Source organism: Lygodium microphyllum, chromosome 3, assembly GCF_053477565.2.
Source record: "Lygodium microphyllum isolate KBCC chromosome 3, Lygodium_microphyllum_v1.1.10, whole genome shotgun sequence".
In the NCBI taxonomy this organism is placed as follows: Eukaryota; Viridiplantae; Streptophyta; class Polypodiopsida; order Schizaeales; family Lygodiaceae; genus Lygodium; species Lygodium microphyllum.
In genome coordinates this window covers 70,098,172-70,117,328 of record NC_141137.1, presented here as the reverse complement: position 1 = coordinate 70,117,328, position 19,157 = coordinate 70,098,172, and the positions used below count along the sequence as shown (strand labels likewise).

Here is a 19,157-nt window from a genome sequence, read left to right as displayed (position 1 = left end):
GCGTGGTCCAAATGTGCCAGCATCCCCAGTATCTGAAAAAGTGAAATAAGATCTTCATATGTAACTGTGGCGGTGTGGGGTACTTTGGGCGCACAAAAACCCAATCGAAAGGAGTTAGTGAGGACCCCACCACTGCGTGCCAGATTTGCGACAAGAGTGACCAGATATTCTTGGCAAGCGGGCAAGAAAGAAAACGATGTCAAGCCGATTCTGCAGTAGTGGTGCAGAAGAAAAAATTGCCATTCGAGATTCGATGCTTCGAAAGGGCCGAGGCAAGAGGAAGACCACCAATCATTACCCGCCAAAGAAAGACCTTGCATTTGAAAGGTGCCTTATTCAGCCAGCCCTCCATTAGCATTGCCTGCCACCATGACAGCGATTTCCGCAGTCCCCAAACAGTAGTAGCTTTCACACCCAGCCATTGGTGATCTTGAATGAGAAGATGATACACCTGATTAGTAGAGGCCTTTTCTAGACTCAACCGGCCTGCAAGGTCCCAGTCCCGCCAACGACGATCCACAGCCAAGGCAAGAAAGGATTGCCTACCCTGAAGCTCCGACAAAAGCTTTCCCCATAAACCACGATATCCGCGCGGGATCCTGAAAAGTCTCCTAGCAGTCCGAAACGATGCGAGGACATTGCGAGTGGCAAGGGTAGCATCCGCAATCGAAGTCACACCTAAACGGGCCATGCGGTTGAATCTCGGTCTGAGCTGATGTTTGTCTTCCCATGAAAGTAATCTCGATACTGCCAACAATTCCAACTCAAAGGAGTTAGTCTGCAAGCGGTCTCCCACTGGATGCCAACGGGCCTTTTGAAGCACCACTTTCCAAGAGCCGACCAAGTGCAGTAACAAAGAGGAAGAGGGACTGGAAAATCGAGAGTCAGCATTAAGGACATGCCACCAGGAGGCCAGAAGTCGTGTGTTACCATGGCGTAGCCCGCTGTCCTCAAGAAAATAACGGGCTATGATGGTCCACGGGTGATGATCCACACACATGGTACGAAAAAGAGACCAACGAAGAGCCAGCATATGAGTTTCTGCATCCAAAATCGCTCCACCACCCATGCGTTTCGGGGTACATGTACGTGACCATGAAATTCACGAAATGCCTGCCTGCAGTGAATCCTTCTTCCATAGCATGAAACGAATGGGATGAGTGAGAGCCTTCAAAGTAGTAGGCGTCCACGGCAGCAATGGCAGGAAATACGTTAGCATTGGTAGCATAATTGTCTGAGCCACTTTGAGGCGGACATGGAATGGCCACGCTTGCGACTTCCAATACATAAACTTCGCCGCCAGTTTTTGTGAAATCCACTCCAGTAGGTCCTTTGGCCGTACATCCACCCCCAATGGGTATCCAAGATGCCTAACAATGGAGCCACAGGAAACCACCTGGCCCTGCCAGCCTAATGACTGTAAATTAGGCTCCGTGCAACTGAGAATGGCTGACTTAAAGGCATTGATGCGAAGACCATAGGCCTGACCAAAGAGCGTCCAAACATCTAATGCCTTTCGAATGTTGTCCTTGTCCGCCCGCAAAATCATAAAGGTGTCATCAGCCAAAGATTGGCTAATGAAGTGCTGCCCCAAAGGAAGAGACAATCCTGCCAGCTGAGCAGAAGCCGCCATTGAAGATAGCATTGAAAGGACCGGGTGAGTCGCCAGGGCAAAGAAGAGAGGACTCAAAGGGCAACCCTGTCTGACCGAGCGTGCAAGGACAAATGGCTCTGTAACCCCACCATTGACCATAACTCTTGAAGAAGCCGCAGCACTAATGGTGTAGATCAATCGGGACATCCGAGTACCAAAGCCCATAGCAGACATGAGATCAGCAATGAAAGACCAGTCCACATAGCCAAACGCCTTTTCCAAGTCCAATTGAATCAATACCACTTCCTGACTGGAGTGCCGCGCATAGTCAATAGCCATTTGCACATTTAAGATATTATGCAGAATGTTGCGGCCCTTAATGAAACCATATTGGAGAGGATGCACAATAGCTGGAAGGTGCTTGTGAAGCCGATTCGCCAGCACTTTGGAGAAGATTTTATACATCGAGCCCATCAAAGAAATTGGTCTCCAGTGTTGCAGCATGGATGGCGAAGGGACCTTTGGAATCAATTTGATAAGGCCTTCTTTCCATGAGGAAGGCATGACCCGTGTTTCCCAAACCCGCTGAAACATGACCGCCAATGGCTTCACCAACTGCGTGGCCGAGTTCTCAAAGAATTCATTAGTGAGACCATCCCAACCAGGACTTTTATCCTTAGGCAGGTGCAACAAAACATCCATAACCTCCTCCTCGCAAATATCCGCCTCCAAAGTGGCTTGCATATCAAGTGGAACCTGCTGGCGAACCAAATGATAGAAGACCGAGCGGGCATGCGTAGCCTGGCTAGAAGGCGAGGGAGAAGAACCAAGAAGTTCCATAAAATAATTTCTGCACCTATTGGCAATGGTCTGCGGATCAGTGACCATGCGACCTTCCGAATCCTGGAGTCTAGTCATATTTTTGCGAGCCGGAGAAGCATGCAAGGCGCGAAAGAACTTATGAGACTAGCAAGCGCTATCTTGCAATGTGTCAGTCAAGTTATGCAGCTTGGACTGCTGATAAGATTTCAATTGAAACACTTGAATAAGATGGGCCAAACGCCTCTCCAGTGACAGCAAAAAATCATCATCTGGGGAATCCACGAGCAAGGAACGGACCAAAGCCAGTAAGTCCTCTGCTGCATGTCGACGTCGCCGACAAAGAGAGGCATGATGAATCCCATACTGCCGAGCAACCCGCTGCACATTAGAGAGCAGTCGTGCAAACGAAGCCAAGCCCTCAGAGGCGAAGTCCAATAAGAACCTCTCAATTAATTGTTGCATATAGCCCTGAAAAATTGGATGCTTCAAATAAGAGGAGTTGAAACGTAAAGGGAGCCTATCCAGCAACTGCATAAAAGGTGCAATAGGTTGTGCCCGCATCTCAAGCTGGAGGGGGAAATGGTCCGACAACACATATTGCTGCAAGACCTTCATTTCCAGCATCTCGGGAAGAAAATCATCCCCCTGCATGATATACATTCGGCCCAACCGTGACCAAGTAGTTGCATATTGGGCGGAATGAAAAGTAAACCCTGAAAAAGAAGGGTGAAGCCACGACCAAAGATCTTGCTTAAGTACGCGCAAAGCAAAGGAATTCCACACCCGGCTTTCCGGCGTATCCATTACCGAATGCCCTGAAGTGGACTGAGAAGAGTCAACACACATATCGAAATCTCCCATCAAAAACCCCCTTCGGCCAAGTGACATGGAGCCCTGCAAAGTCGACCAAAGATCCCGTCGGGATGCGGGATCATTCGGAGCGTAGAGGCCCAGCAACCATAAAATCTCTCCTTCAAATAAGACTTCGATTACCAGAAAGCGGCCCTGCACATCATTTTTAACAAGAACAAGCTGGTATTTCTCATGGACAATCATCAGCACGCCCGAATAGTGCGTGGCATGTATCCCTGCATGAAACAGACGGAATCCATGACAATCCACAACTTTTCCTGCTTCACCGTGACTTTTGTGCTCAACTGCACACAATACATCCCACTGGTTCTCATGCAAGATAGTCCACATGGTATGTTGCTTATGGCGAGAGCAAATGCCTCGCACATTCCACGTGGCTATCTTCATATATCTTCAAAAAAAGGAAGTCAAGAACGAGGCGCCTGTTGCCTCGATTTCACCTTTTCTGCGAGAGCATCCAGGACACCCTCATCCAGAAAATCAGCCAATACTGCAAACGAATTCTGGCGACCTGCTTTAGAGGTAGAAGGAAAATCCACTGCCTTGGGAGTGGGGCAGGGATAACGCTGATCCCAGGGTGTAATCACATTACCTTTTGTATCAAACGCCAACTTAGCAGGTGGGCCCTTGGGACCGTCTATATAGACTTTCCTTGTAGACTGATTACGGGGGACAGACGGGGCCATAGTACGCGCAGCCTGCTGTGAAGTGAACATTTCTTTCCTGCGCATATACGTGCGCACGAAATCCTGTGAAGCATTAGGCCCAGGATCCGCCACCAGGCCTGCATCCAACTTTTTACCTTTTTTTTAATGTGCCTCAATCCAATCGGTGCTACAGGAATCCAAACCCAAGACCTGTTGTTTGCCTTTATCCACGACATTAGGTGGCTGAAGGGCCTCCTGTGTCGGGGCATCAAGCACCATGTCATCCTTAGGCAGCACAACCTGCGCATCCTCGGAAGACGGTTGTCTTTCAGGGCATTCGGCCATAAAATGCCCCAATTTACCACACGAAAAGCAGTGTCCTGCAAAGTTGCCCCATTTCAAGCGAAAATGCAAAGGATGCATGCCAGAACAATTGAGGCGAAGCCACGCAAGCCTTTTCCTGGCCGTATCCTATAACATGCATAAACGGTTTCGATTCATAGCCTTGAGGCTTGGGGGAACCAGCACTGTTCCCACAACTGCCATCGCATCCTTCAACAATGGCCAATAGACCGCCGGACAATTTTCCACTTCCACCCACACCGGGCATTCTCGTTGAAGCAGACGCTGGAAGTCGCCCATAGGGCGCCATGGTACAACATGGACTAAGCGGCGATCAAAGAACAATGGCAACTTGGACAGTAGCTCAGCCCGATGTGTTTCCGATTTCAACAGCATCTCATAAAAGCCGCGAGGTCCAAGGAAGATCTCCTCAACAAACTCCCCTTGCAATAAATGGTGCATCCACTAGCGAATATGGGAAAGCACTGGGATCTTGCCACTGAAGAAAAGTATAACAGCACGGTCATAAAACACCGAGAAGGACCGCAAGACTGATTTCGGGTCCACCGTGGCTTCCGGCACATCATCAGTTCCCGCGTCAGAAAAAGTTTCATTATTATGCTGGACATAATCGCCAAACAGAGTATTGGCAAAGTCCAGCAAATGCTCCCAGTCAATCTCCTGCGAATCCACAGGATCAGAGGCAACCTGCGCATAGGAACGTTCCTGAGGACCCATTGGCTCGTCAGAAGTATGCTTGGAGCGTTTGCCCGCAGGCGGCAGTTCAGAACCCGGAGGCATCTCCTCCGTGCACGGCACCATATCCTCCGGCTCCTCGGTATCGGAATCAGGGCCAAGGGCTGCCACCGTCCGGTCTAGAAAATCCATATCCAAGCCAGCCATACTGTTGTCTTCTCTCTAAAGAAGTCGTCAAGCGGCAGTCGTCAAATGGGTCTCCAGGTGGCGCGCAAGTCTAGGCGATCCTCTCTCTCTCGCTCTCGGCTTCCTTAGCTCTGCACGCGGACGTAAAGCAGGGGACCACAGGCGAACAGGCGTGCACTCGTTCAGGCGTCTCTCTCTCTCTCTCTCTCTCTCTCTCTCTCTCTCTCTCTCTCTCTCTCTCTCTCTCTCTTGTGTGTGTGTGTGTGTGTGTACAGATCAGTGGGCACTCTGGTCGAGGTGTCTCTAACGACTGTCGAGATTAGGGTTGACAATAGTTGTGCGCCTCTGCAGAGAAGAACAAACGCGAGCACGCGGACCCGCGGACAGCACAATCGTCGAACCAAGATGGGTGTCTGCAAGCGTGGCAGCGTGACGGGACAGTAGACAGGCGCAACAGAAGCCGGGACGATCAAACACGGCGCTCAGGACCAGGACACGAAAAACAAGGCCTGACGGAACTGCAAGGCGACGGCGGCAAGGACCCCGACCCCCAGGAGTGACAAAACGGTGCAGGCAGCAGATCACGACAAGGCGCAGGTAACGAAACGGCACCGGCGCAGGCGGCAGGTCACGACAGGGCACAGGTAACGAAACGGTGCAGGTAACGAAACGGTGCAGGCGGCAGGTCACGACAGGGCACCATCGATGATCCTCTTTCACCTCTCTCTCTCTCTCTCTCTTTGTTCACTTCTTTCTTTCAGTTTGGTCATGCGCTTCTACATTCACTACACTCTACCAAGAAGTGATTAGCCAACAATCCATTGTGTTCTTAATATTCTACCATTTTGACTTTTCAATGGCAACATCCAATCAACCACTTGCATTTAGACAATTGCCAAGCACATGAAGTTATGCATGATTTTCATAAAAAAGGCACCACCAGTGGTCCTAGGTTTGGGCTAGTGTAATTTGATTAATGAGAGTTAAAAGGTAGAAGATCTTAATGAGCATAGTGATGTAAGAGTATAACATTGAATTGAGGAACCAAATAAGAAAATTCAATGTAGTTGCTAGCTGAGAAACTACATTGCATGAACTTAGTTTTTCATTTTAGTTAGCATAGATATGAGTAGGATGCATCATCTATTATGGAACTGAAAAGGATATAGAAAAGAAAGATTCCACAAATGATAGGACTCTTAGCACATGAGTAAAGATCCATTGTCTATCGAAAAGTGGACAAAAATAGCAAAGCTTTACTCCAAAATATGAGTTTGTCTTCTACAAATTGAGTGTAAGATCCATAAAAGCATAGACTCAAGCACCAATTTCTAGAACATCATAGTATCCAACACTAAGGAGAGCAACATCCAATGGTATGTACTAAGTGCCAACAATGCCAAGACAATGAAATAGAAGGCATAAAGGCTAGTAGTTTTACATGGATATCTAACAATATAAATGGGAATAGTATTTCTCAAGTGGTCATTTAAAGGCTAATCAAGATGGTTCAATTCATTATAGAGTCACAACTAGCATAGTGAGCAACCCAAATGAGAAGTTGATATGCTTCTTTAAATAAGTATGTTTACTATGTCAGAACACCACTCTTAACATGATAAAATGAATCACCCAAGGTCTAATGGTCAAACCCAACATGTCAATCAAAATCTCAAAGACATGTCAAGGGCTATGTAAGCATCCATTCGCGAATGCCCCATCAACAAAAAAATTCAAGCCATAATGTTTCCTACAAGATAACACCAAAGGACAGCTTTTGCTGAAGATAACATCAAGGGGGCTGCAAATAGAGCCAAACCACAGATACTATGCTGCTAGCCATAGGAACTTAGAGTCTGAAGTAGGTGAAATTCTACTTGATGGCTCAAGAACAATCCTTGTTGAAATCGAAAAAGTCCTTACACATTCACCATCTTAAGGGATAAGGCTAGTTGAACCAAACTCCTAGTATAAGACATGGGCTTTGGTATGGGAAAAGGTTTTATGAAGACAATCCATATGTGTAGTACCAATAGACGGTCGCATACTTAGGTGAGACAAAATTTATCAGCGTGTATTATCTATTTGAGGGGTGCCTCTTAGACTAAGGGTATCAGACCAGTCTCGAATCACTCGAACAATTTTGCATTGGCATCAGCCAGCTTAGACCAAAGAGGAAAACGGTCAAAAGGGAGGAGAAATACAAACTGTTCAATATTGCATGTGACTTGACATTTACATTACCCCTAAAGATCTCACAATATGATGCTACATTACCCGGCCTAAAGTACTCATAATAAGATGCAAGGTCAACTCATTTCCTTGATATGGCTATTGTGTCTCGTTTGTTGGTTTGGATACTTCGAGTAACTGCTCTTTTCCGTATTTCTATTAATCCGGGTTTAGAGGGTATCCCGGGTTATGAAAGAAGCAGATGGATCATGTTGGTTGATCATGTCGTGACGCTTCAAGTCCTGACACAATTTCCACTACATGTTGACAAAAGACTTGACTGATAAATTACCAGGCCACTGCATAGGTGTCCTTGTAAATTACCTGAAATGACGAAGCAAAGATCCATAACGGATAGCCATGCAGTACTGGTAAGGATCACCATTTTATTGCTCTCGCATTCACGAGAGGAGGAAAAATGATAAGTCTGCGCATCTGCCAGATTACACGTAACAAGGTTTGACATTTGTCATGCATGCAAGAAGCTGTTCCTGGGACGTCTGTTGATCCGCCAACCATGGCGAGACCTAACGCCCCATAGAGAGGCCTCAAAAGCGGGTGCGCGCGCAGCACCTTTTCTTCTTTTGTTATACTGTGTCCGAAAAAACACACACACGCACATATGCACACATGCACATACCTGAGTGAAAGTCTTCCTGGTGCCTTGTGCCTGCCTTCCCCCCTACGCCTCTGCCGGTCTGCAGTCTCGACAGCAGGGAAGAAGAAGAATAATGAGGAGAAGAAGAAGGCGGTGCCTTTCGCCTGCCTTCTCCCTTACGCCTCTGCCGGTCTGCAGTCTCGAGAGCAGGGAAGAAGAAGAATAATGAGGAGAAGAAGAAGGTGGTGACGATGATGATCATGTATGCTTCCAAGTTTAAATAAAGGAACTCGAAATCCGTTTTATTTCTTTTTCCGTGCAAGCCGTTTGGAAATTGGCAGCCTTTGTAAAGATCGTACATGGGATGCAACTACATAAATTACGTAACGTGAACTTTTAAAGTACATTCATACGCAAATCAGCCTAGGCTAGGCCTCAGCACTATGTGCCAAGTAGTGGAGAGAGTTGGGATCAACGGTCGAGGGCGAGCGTGGATTGTGGGGACGATTTGGGCCGCTCCTTTTTGGCCAAAGTAAACCCGTCCACAAATAAACCCAGCCCAACATGTAAACCCAACCCTTTGGAAAGGTGGGCTGTCGGAAAAGGTGGCAGGTCACACAGCACCACGTGGATGGACCCGCGATTTTCATCGAGGCACATTGCATGGGGTAGGGTAATCACGACAACGGAAGAGGATACAACAAATTCATTGGATATGGTGGGGCTCGAGTCTAGGCTTAATGTGCATAAAATCATACTTAAGGAGCTAGTCTCCAAGGACTTTCCATGAGAAATATAGTTGATTAATGTTGGAGGCTAACAATTCAACAAACTCCAAATACACCCCAAATATAGTATTCATAGAATCCTTCTTAATAGCAACCACCAAGGCATTGCATTAGTAAAAAAAAAACTTGTGATTAATCCCTTTTGTTATGTGGAAGGTTTTCAATGTGCTACAACATATCCAATTTCTCTTTCTTATTTTGGTTGTTAGGTTACTTCTATTATACATCTTGCTAACTAACATTTTTGTTTGTTAGTATAGCAGCAATTAGAACTTTGTTTGAACTATTTGATGTCTTAAATGCTTTGGACATATTTGAATTATGCAAGATTGAGGCTAGGGTGTCCTCTTTTCCAATGTCCACTCTCTTCTCTTTCACCTCCTATTTTGTTTTTGTTCTAACATTCTTATGCATCTTTAAAGACAAGATCTAGCAAATTTGCCATACTTATAGGAATAGTAACATGCATTAGGAGATTTTGAAAATTTGACCTTCTAGATAAATTCAAACTATTTGATGTATCTTTTAAACATACTCAAACCCATTGATGTAAGACTAGCTCCTTAGGTATGTTTTTATCCATTGAATTTGTCGTATCCCATTCCGTTGTCGTGATTAACCTACCCCGTGCGACGTACCTCGATGAAACTCGCAAGCCCCATCCATGTGCTACATGATCCGCCACCTTTTCTGACAGCCCACCTTTCCAACGGGTTGGGTTTACATGTCGGGTTGGGTTTACTTTTGTGGACGAGTTTACTTTGGCCAAAAAGGAGCGGCCCAGATCGTCCCCGCGATCCACGCTCGCCCTTGACCATCAATCCCACCTCTCCCCAACCCGTGGAAAATAGTGTTGAGACTAGGGTAGCAAAGCCAAAAGAGACTCAACAAAAAAGGCACTTGTTGGTATGTTTGAAACCCAAAGAGTACTCGGATTACATCCATGGAGCCCTTCTCACTCGACTAAAGGAGGGAGCTCCTCAAAAAAGGAAAGAACACACAAGGAAAAGTGTAGCAGATGCAAACATTGTAGTGTTTAAGAAATACGATTACCCAAGATTAGTAAGGTCATATTTCATAGAAAAATCAACAACAATCACGTGTTTGTTAGTGACAACATCAGATCTGGGCTCTTAATTGTGCAATGTTTAAAAAATACGATTACATAGGACTAGTATCATCATATTTCATAGGAAAATCAACAACAATCACCTGTTTGTTAGCAAAAACATCAAATCTAGGCTCTTCATTGTGCTTTTAAACTGCAACTCTTTTGGGAGGTAGAACAACATTATTTTCGGGGGATGCAAAGGATCTGAATAGATCCCAAGCCCCCTACATTGTCACTTTCTCCACACACACTTTAGGTAGACCCCATCAACGTGAGGCAGCTCCATAAAAGCAAAAGTTTTACCTAGTTGTAATTTCCTTACTCAAAGTCACACCTCTCTCTCTCTCTCTCTCTCTCTCTCTCTCTCTCTCTCTCTCTCTCTCTCTCTCTCTCTCTCTCTCTCTCTCTCTCTCTCTCTCTCTCTCTCTCTCTCTCTCTCTCTCTCTCTATGTTAACCGTTAATCGTCAAATGAACAAGGTGGAAAATCTGGAAGAGCTAAAGCAGAAGACAAAGGCCAAGGCAAAGTGGAATGGAAGACGAATGCGCGCTAAGAAAAATTTGAAAACACAAGAAGCGTAGAAAAGTCCTAAATAAGGGGAAAATGCACACAAGGAAAAGTGTAAGTCAATACTTTTGTAAAAGAGCACAAGCGCATCATGATTTAATTTAAGGAGCGCCAGGCTCTCAACCGTGCAATTTGTAAATGTAGACGGGCGGTAGGAAGAAAGCTAGGAAGATAGGAGGACAATGGGAAAAAGGGCCGAGGCCACAGTCGACCATGTAAAAAAGGGGATAAGGGGATGACTGCCCAAAAGGGATTTAGGATTTTGTATATAAAGTTGAAAAGTGAATGAGAAGCTCATTCTTGTGTGTGGCCAAAAGTGGCTCTCCTCTTCTTCTTCTTCTTCCTTGCTTGAGCTTGTGCTTGAGAGAGGGAGTGTGAGAGTGTGGGGGAGTGAGTGTGTGAGGGTGAGGAACCGGGGAGGAGAAGCTCTCCATCTTCCCCTCTCTTCTTCTCTTCTCTTCTCTTCTCTTCTCTTCTCTTCTCTTCTCTTCTCTTGCTCGTGGCTATGGAGCTTGGAGTGTGGAGCTTGAGGATGGAGCTTGCTTGAAGCTTGCACTTGGATCGTGGAGCTACCGGAGTGCACGGGAGAGGAGGTAACTCAATCGGCATGGAGGTAAGCTCACTACACCCGTAGATATGGATGGCGCGTTTGCTATGTGAGAGGTAGCCATTAGTGCTCGGCTTGGAACGCTTGAAACAATGAGCGATCCGTGGGTTTTGGCGGTTGAGCGAAAGCTTCCACATTTTGGTTCCGTTGCCAGGACCAACAGATTCAAGCCTTGAGTGCTTGCACGCTTCGAATCGAGCATTGGAGTAGGATTTTCCCCAAACCGGTGCTTGAGATAGATAGGTAGGAAGCGAGGGAGCTTGAAGAGATATTCGATCTCCTTAGCAAGTAGGTTTTTGTTGTTTTGGACTTGGTAAAGTATGATGGAGTAGTGTAGGTATTTTCCTTATGATTTTTTCTTACATTTAGGAAGGATAGGAGCAAAACATTGGAGCAAATAGTAGGGTTTTCTATTGCTGTATAACAGGATAAAACAGGAAAAAGAATGGCTAAAAATAAAATTTTGGATTAAATGTTAGTAAGGGAGGCAAGACTAAGGTAAGTACATGCTTGGGCAGGGTGATAAGGGGCCATGAGTGGCAAGAAAGGCCACATTATGCATTGCAGGGTTTTAGGAGAGCAGGAGAGAGGGAGAAAGCTTCATTGCGTAGATCCACTTCGATCAGGCCATCCGGGAGTTATTTGCCCCCAGCCCAGGTAATTCTACACCTTCCCCTACATGAGTAGGTTGGATCTGGAGCCGCTCGACCGGGGGGAAGGCCTCCAATTGATGCCAAGAGGCATATATCACGGTGGATTCCGTGATGTTTTACGGTGGATTCCGTAAACTTTGTTGCCCACGGCTCATATACAAAGTGGATTCTTTGTGCAAGAAGTTGATGGGGACGCTTATACTTTTCGGGCGTTTCATTAATTTAGTGTGTACATGGGTGATTCCATAGCAGGTGATTCCGCAAAATGCATATTAAATTAATAAATGTTTATGAGTTTAGAGTGCACACTCGTAATAAATTAAGGTTATGATTGATTTCTAATCAGTTGATTTATTTATGTAGCTGAAGACTGCTAGGTATTCACTTTTGTCGGTTTAATTGTATTATTTTACTAACGATTCTGAATGCTTCAGTTGATGTGTAGAGATAGCAGCAGTGGCGGAGGAAAGCATTGGAGGATAGCGAGTATTCGAGTTATCACTTATATTTTGATGGACGCATACCTTAGGCATAGCGCCTATATTTTGTCGTGCCTATTTATTGAGGCGTTGGATATTTGTTTATTATTTTGTATGCGCATGGGCGCATGATTATGATATTTGTATTTGGACATTGTATTGGGTATGCCTGACTCTTTGGGCGCTGCCCATTAGCTTTATTTCTATTTTGTGCTAAAGCAAACTCAAAAGCCAAAAGCATGCTATTTTGTAATTGGGGCTATTATTTGAGCTTGAAGATGATTAATACATAAAATACATGCTTTGTGGAGCGCTTACACAAGGCATGGGGGGAGATTGCACCCAATTGGTCTCTTATTCTTGTCGTGCATACTTTTTACCTTGAGTTTTGCGCAAAAAGTAGAGTTCTTTTGTTCTTGGGGACCTTCTGGCTTTCACTACGCAAGCATACGGCATCCGATCTACGCACAGTGATATCAGAGCGAAGCTGAGATCGAGAGCTTCCAATCGCTACCCATCTTGTGCGAAGGCGGAGCTCCTAGAACGATCGAGCTCTACGGTCAATCTCATTGCGAACGGTTGATACGAGTGGATTCCTAGCGGTCAAGAACCTCTGTTTCCATCCTCTGATCGTGAAGGACCGGCCTGCAACGATGGAGGACCACTCCTACATCCTCTTATACAAGTCGTGGAGATACAGAGATAGGCCATATCTATTGTCAAGCTTAAAAGCTTAAGTTCTAAAGTTTTAAGGCTTAACTTAATGTGAAGCTTTATAAAAGCTTCAAATCATTGATTAACGGCGATGTCTGGATCTTCAGGGCGGCGAAAATTCTGCGAAGGACATATTCATGTCCTAAAAATCGCCGACTGTTAAAGAAGCTGAAAGCTTCTTAATGCTCTAAGTCTACTAAGGCTTCCCAACTACTCAAGTTCAAAGTCTATAAATTCTGCAAGTCTTCTAAGTCACTCAAGTTCTGCAAGTTCTCGTACTCTGCAAGTCTCATAAGTCTGCAACTCTGCAAGTTAGACAAGTCACTTGAAGTCAAAACTGACTTCTATCCAAAACTCCTAGAAGGACTGTTCCTGCACAAAAGCTCCGAACTACAAAGTTGTTCTCTGGAAGGTACTGTTCACACACGTAGACTTGTTGAACCAATTTTAGCACACGCAGAAGGTCAAAACGCAGATTTTTCAAAGATTACAAATCCTGCAATAGCCAAAGACGAAGATTGTGAAAGCCATACATAAAAATATATAAGCCTTGTACACCCGATCTTGAGCTACGCTCATCCCGCTAATTGGATTTTGAGAGTGTGAGGTTTTTTGAAGTTTTGCAGGATGACGGAACCACATATGGAAGATTTAATGGCTGAAGGCGATCTTCTTGAATCTACGATGGAGCAAAAGCTAGATTTAATTATGATGCAATTGGATGAAGAATGACGAGCCCGGCAAGCATTACAAGTTCAATTGGCCAATTTACAAAGATCGACTACTGACAAAGAGAAACCACAATTTGAAGATCTTATCCGACGTACCATTGACGCGACTCTCGAAGCTCAATCCATCCGCAAAGAAACAAAGATAAGTAAAAGAAATTTCAAATTCCGTACTTTCAATGGCACTCGAGATGGAAGAACTGTTCTTGCATTCATCAGTTAGTTTGATGATTACTTTCATGAGGAAACATACGCAAAAAAAGATAAAATCAAGTGTGTTACTAATCATTTAGTGGATAGAGCATCTCTTTGGTGGACCGTGGTTAGTAAGAGCATAGATTGTCCCACTACCTTGGAGAATTTCAAGAAGAATTTTATGCAGAATTTCCTTCCTCCACAATTCCATGAAAAAGCCATAAAGCAATGGGACCTTCATCAGCAAAGAGATCGTGAGCCTATTCCTTAGTACACCGAATGCTTTTGGAATGCATTACTCTAGTTACACATGCTTGAAGACGTACCTGAAGCGACATACAAGCGCAAGTATATGTCTGGATTACTTGGGCATTACTATGTTGAAGTTAATATGTTCAAGCCTGCAACTCTTGAAGGTGCAATTTCCTTAGCTCATGACACTGAAGACAAACTTCGAGGAAGAGATAAGCGTCCACAGCAATTTCAAGCCAATGGTAACTATGGATCTAAGCAATTCAACTCAAATTTTAAAAGATTTAATCAAGGTCGTTTTCCTTCATCATCTTTCCATATGTCCTGGGCAAAACCATCTACTTTACCATCCAATACCAATCAAAACTCCAAGCCAATTCCACAACCAAATCCTAATATTCCTAGACTTCCTGCCATTGCAAACAATGTATCTAAAGCCAAACCTATAGTGTGTTACAAATGTCACCAACCTGGACATCTAGCAGCCAATTTCCAATCGAACAAGCCACCTGTCCATATCAACTATCTAGGAGCAATGGAAGATGAAGAACATGAAGAAATGCCCGATTTCACAGAAGATGAAGACGACATTACTACTCCTTCGGATACTTTACCAGGTATGCCAACTCCACATTCTTTATTGACAATGAAATGTTTAGTGCATGGAAAAAAAAAGATTATTTTACATGATGATGGTAGTACTCATGATTTTATTTCTTCAAAGTTAGTGAAAGAATTGAAATTACAGACTGTACCTACGCATTATCGCATAAAAGCAGCATTCTTAGGCACTAGGTATAATGGAACACAAGAGGTGCATGACTTAGAAATTCAAATTGGTGAATACACTGAAAGAATGAATTTTCTGGTTGTACCATTACAGTCCAGTGATATTATTTTAGGTATGCCTTGGCATCATCAGCATAACCGTGATATAGATTATTCCACACATTCAATTCATATTCATTTTCAAGGAAAACATATTACATTGTATGGTATGCATGCATCTAATGCTTTTCCACTGCTTTCTCATACTCAAGCTAAACGTGCATTACGCAAAAGTAGTAAATCCTATCTCATTTGGGTGAATGAACTGCAAGTTAAAGAAAATCATATGCACCCTAGGCATAAAGAATTTCTTGCACACTTTAAAGACTGTTTTGCAGAAGATCTACCACCTAGTTTACCTCCTTCACGTCCAGAAGACCACAAAATAGATTTAATTCCTGGTACACAACCACCTTGTAAAGCACCATATAGGCATAACCACATAGAGCAAAAAGAAATTCAAAATCAAGTTGAGGAATTACTAAATAGAGGATTGATTAGACCTAGTAGTTCCCCATTTGGTGCACTTGTTTTGTTGATAAAGAAGAAGAATAATACTTATCGTATGTGCATTGACTATCGTGCTTTAAATAAGATCACAGTAAAGAATAGATATCCAATTCCTAGAGTCGATGACCTTATGGATAAACTGTAAGATTCTGCCATATTTAGTAAAATAGACCTTAAATTTGGTTATCATCAGGTGAGATTAGATAAGTCTGACATATTCAAGACTGCATTTAGAACACAATTTGGTCATTATGAATTTTTAGTGATGCCTTTTGGATTGACTAATGTACCTGCTACATTTAGTAGAATGATGAACCCTATATTTTTGAAATATCAGCATTGTGCTATTGTACTCTTTGATGATATTTTGGTGTTTAGTCAAAATGAGAAAGAACATTATGAACATTTGTCCTTGGTTTTCAAGTTATTGAAATATAATCAACTGTATGCTAATCCGGAAAATAGTGAGTTCTTTAAAACAGAAATTGAATATTTAGGTCATATCGTATCATCAGATGGTATTAAAGTTGACTCTAAGAAGATAGAAGCAATATTGAACTGGGCTATACCTAGAAATGTGCATGAGTTATGATCTTTCCTAGGTCTTGCTAGTTTCTATAGGGAATTTGTGCGAAATTTTTCATTACTTGCTTTGCCTTTGACTAAACTTTTAAAGAAAGGTATTGTTTATCATTGGTCTGATAATCAACAGAAATCCTTTGATTTATTGAAACATGCATTAACCCATGCTCTTGTATTACAACTGCTTGATTTTAATAGACCATTCTTTTTAGTAGTGACTGATGCTAGCGGATCTGGAATAAGAGCCGTACTTATGCAAGATAATCATCCCATAGCCTATTCTAGTTGTAAACTGAAACCCTCCGAACTTAAATATTCCACATATGATAAATAATTATTAGCTGTGGTACAAGCTTTAAGACAATGGAAACATTACTTAATGGGTTCTGAGTTTATGATTAAGATCGATCAACAAAGTATTAGACATTTACTTAGCCAACCTCAAATATCTGACCGATATATCAAATGGGCAATCTTTATTCAGAGTTTTCATCCTATCATTCAATATCAACCCGGTAAAGAAAATGTAGTGGCCGATGCATTAAGCAGAAGACATGCCATTCATAATATTTCTGTTATATCATTTGATTCTTTAAAACCTATGAAAGATACTTATCATCAGGACATTACTTTTGATGCTAATTTGAATAACTGGATTCCTATTGATTCACTGTCTTATAATGATGGATTCATGTTTTATGAAAAGAGATTATGTGTTACAGTTCCATTTAGATCTTTTGTTTTGAATGAGATTCATTGTCCTCCATATCGAGGTCATAGAGGTATCATATCTACTTTACGTGCATTAACTAAAGATTTTTATTGGCCACATATGGACACTGATGTATCTAACTTTGTTTCTGAATGTTTGGTTTGTCAAAGAGTTAAGAGGCATCATGATAAACAGTATGGATTACTTATGCCTTTATCTATTCCATCAAGACCATGGGAACAAATTTCTATGGATTTTATTACTGGTTTACCTAATACTAAAGCTAACCATCATATGATTTGGACAGTAGTAGACAGGTTTAGTAAACAAGCATATTTCATTCCATGTAAGAAAACTTTAACAGCATCACAAGCAACACAATTGTTTTTGAAAACTGTTTTCACTAACCATGGATTACCAAAAGTTATTATTTCTGATCGTGATTCTAGATTTTGTAACAACTTTTGGATTACTTTATTTGCTAACCTAGGAACAAAAATTGATTTTTCATTTGCATTTCATCCTGAAACTAATGGACAAACAGAAGCCACTAATAGCACTATTTTAGATCTTTTACGTGCTTACACTATTTCTAAACCACACACATGGGACACACATTTACATTTATTACAGTTTGCATATAACAATACACCACACACATCTACAAAGAAAGCACCGTTTGAAGTGATTTATGGTTATAGATTGTCTACACCTGTTGCATCTTTATCAAATAGAATTCAGAGTGCTGATGATATTGCTACAATGCACGCTACTATATTTTATGAGATTAAAGACATGATTGCCAAAGCCCAGCAATCATATACCAAACAAGCCAATAAGAAAAGACAAGCAATGAATTTCAAAGTAGATGACTATGTTTGGTTGATAATAGAAAAACTTAGATTACAAAGTGTAGATAAACACCTGGTTGTGAAATTAGCCCCTAGATTCTATGGACCATTTAAGATCATTCACAAAATTAATGACAATGCATTCAAGTTAGAATTACCACCTCACTGGAAAATTCACAACACATTTCACATTAGTTTATTATGACCCTTTCGAGGCCAATTACCTGTACACCCTGTTTATAAAAACCCACCTTTGTTAGAGGAAGAGACTAAAATACTTGAACCTGAAGCTATCATAGATAGTGACTTTATGACCACTAGAATTAGCCGAAGATATTCTAGATATCTAGTCAAATTTAAGAACCATCCTGTAGAAGAAGCCCAATGGATGCACGCTAGAGATTTAAATGCTTTCCCCACTCTGTTAGCTCCACATTTAGCTAATAGTAATTGAGGTCAATTGCTATCCCACCCCGGGGGTATGATGCCATGAGGCATATTTCACGGTGGATTCCATGAGGTTTTACGATGGATTCCGTAAACTTTGTTGACCGGGGCTCATACACAAAGTGGATTCTTTGTGCGAGAAGTTGATGGGGACGCCTATCCTTTTCAGGCGTTTCATTAATTTAGTGTGTATATGGGTGATTCCACAAAATGCATATTAAATTAATAAACATTTATGAGTTTAGAGTGCGCACTCGTAATAAATTAAGGTTATGATTTATTTCTAACCCGTTGATTTATTTTTGTAGCTGAAGACTGCTAGGTATTCACTTTTGTCAGTTTAATTGTATTATTTTACTAACAATTGTGAATGCTTAAGTTGATGTGTAGAGATAGCAGCAGTGGCGGAGGAAAGCTTTGGAGGATAGCGAGTATTCGATTTATTGATTATATTTTGATGGGCGCATACCTTAGGCATGGCGCCTATATTTTGTCGCGCATATTTATTGAGGTGTCGGATATTTATTATTATTTTGTATGCGCATGGGCACACGATTATGTTATTTCTACTTGGACATTGTATTGGGCATGCCAGACTCTTTGGGCACTGCCCACTAGCTTTATTCCTATTTTGTGTTAAAGCAAACTCAAAAGCTAAAAGCTTGCTATTTTGTAATTTGGGCTATTATTTGAGCTTAAAGATGAATAATACATAAAATACATGCTTTGTGGAGCGCTCACACAAAGTATGGGGGGAGATTGCACCCAATTGGTCTCTTGTTCATGTCGTTCATGCTTTTTACCTTGTAATTTGTGCAAAAAGTAGAGTTCTATTGTTCTTGGGGACCTTCCGGTATTCACTACGCGAGCATACAGTATCTGATCTGAGCACCAACTACTCGCTCTAAATTTCAGCCCAGTGATCGATCTATGATATGGTTTCGGCTCTATATGGTCTCTCGATCAGTTTTAGGGTCTACATGTTGAAATTTGGACAAATCTAACTTCAGTCTAACAGGTCCAAAGTGCAGGGGCTGAATGCCCGATTCGGCCCGCCCGAGGGCCAAGTAGAAAGGGCCGAATCTGAATGTCAAATTCGACCAGTCTGAGTCTAGTTATCCGAGGGCCAAGTTAAGTGGGCTGA

The 19,157-nt window shown here is 42.7% G+C and overlaps 1 protein-coding gene across 3 annotated transcripts in view; it reads right to left on the bottom strand.

Annotated features, from left to right (window-relative positions):
* LOC148038473 (uncharacterized) overlaps positions 1-8,185 on the bottom strand; it is a 155,704-nt gene extending 147,519 nt beyond the window's left edge. For 2 of the 3 annotated variants that reach the window (XM_087672456.1, XM_087672430.1), the window contains exon 1: positions 8,033-8,185. The gene's annotated coding sequence lies outside the window, so the exon portion shown is untranslated. The remainder of the gene's footprint in view (positions 1-8,032) is intronic. The other variant, XM_087672447.1, reaches the window with a different exon arrangement.
* Between the last annotated feature and the right edge of the window lie 10,972 nt (positions 8,186-19,157).